Genomic DNA, 1,436 nt, shown 5'->3' on the forward strand with positions numbered 1-1,436 from the left:
GAGGGAAGGGAAGGCAAGTTCTTCACGAATGTCGGGGGCCATCTTTGGGTTGTATCCGTACTCGATGAAGAAGGGCGACAGGCCGGTTGACTCGTGTGGGGCATTGTTGTACGCAAATTCCGCGGTGGACAGAAGGGATGCCCAATTGTCTGGTCGGTGTTCTGTGAAGATCCGAAGTTACTGCTCAAGCGACTGGTTGACTCGCTCAGTCTGTCTGTCTGTTTGTGGGTGATAAGCTGTGGACATTGACGATCGAATTCCTAGCAACTTGCAAAACTCCTTAAACGCTGCGCTCGCAAACTGTGTGCCTCGGTCAGAGATGATCTGCCGCGGTAGGCCATGGTGTTTCAGGATGTGTTTGTAGATGAGTTCAGCTGCTTCTGTTGCTGAGAAGTGGTCGTCAGCTGCGAAGAAGTGAGACCGTTTGGAGAGTCGGTCCACTACTACTACTATCGCGGTGAAGGTGTTGCCATGTCTATCAACCGACGGCGGAAGCTGGGAGATGATATCGATTGACCAGATTTCCCATGGTCCAGCGGGGATCTCGTTTGGCTGCAGTAATCCATACGGTGGTTTCCTGACTGACTTGTTTCATTGGCAAGTGTCGCACCCTTGTACGTACTTCTTGACGTCAATTGACATGCCGGGCCACCAATAGTTCCGTGCAATGATTTCTAAGGTCTTCCACCTTCCTGGGTGTCCTGCAAGTAATGTGTCGTGATGTAGTTTGAGCAGGTCGAGGCGGATGCTTTGATCCTTGGGTACGTAGACTTTGCCTCGTTGTAGCAGTAAACCGTTCTCCATGTTCCAGTCTTGCAGATATTTTCCAAACTCCGGGGTCCACTAGCTAGCAATTCCTTGTAGTGCTTCGTCATTTTGTCATCTTCAAGGGCCTTCTTGATGCGTTCGAGCAGTTCCTTGTCGTCGACGATGGAGGTGTGACCAGGTTGCATGGCTTTGATTGCGAAAAACTCGGGTTTCAGCGGTGTCTCTCCGAAGTTATCACTGCTTACCCCCTCTTCATGATCTGGCCTCCTGGACAGAGGGTCAGCTCGTAGCATTGTCTTCCCAGGGCGATGCTTCAGAACGAAGTTGAAGCGAGACATGAATAAACTCCATCGGGCTTGTCGGCATGTGAGCTTCTATGCTTGTCGGAAGTAGGTGAGGTTGAGATGATCTGACCAGATCTCAATCGGTTCAGGATGTCCCTCCAAGTAGTGTCGATATTCCTCCAAGGCTCGGATGATGGCTAGAAGCTCTTTGTTGTAGATCTCATAGTTGCGTTCGTGAATATTGAGGGACTTGGAGTAGAATGCGACCGGGTGCCATAGCTTGTCCTCTCCAAGTTGTTCCAAGACTGCCCCTGTTGCAAAGTCGGACGAGTCTGTCTCTGGCCGGTAGGGAGCTGTGTCGTTCGGGATCTGAAGGATTGGAGC

The sequence above is a fragment of the Dichomitus squalens genome, assembly GCF_000275845.1.
Source record: "Dichomitus squalens LYAD-421 SS1 unplaced genomic scaffold DICSQscaffold_3, whole genome shotgun sequence".
In the NCBI taxonomy this organism is placed as follows: domain Eukaryota; kingdom Fungi; phylum Basidiomycota; class Agaricomycetes; order Polyporales; family Polyporaceae; genus Dichomitus; species Dichomitus squalens.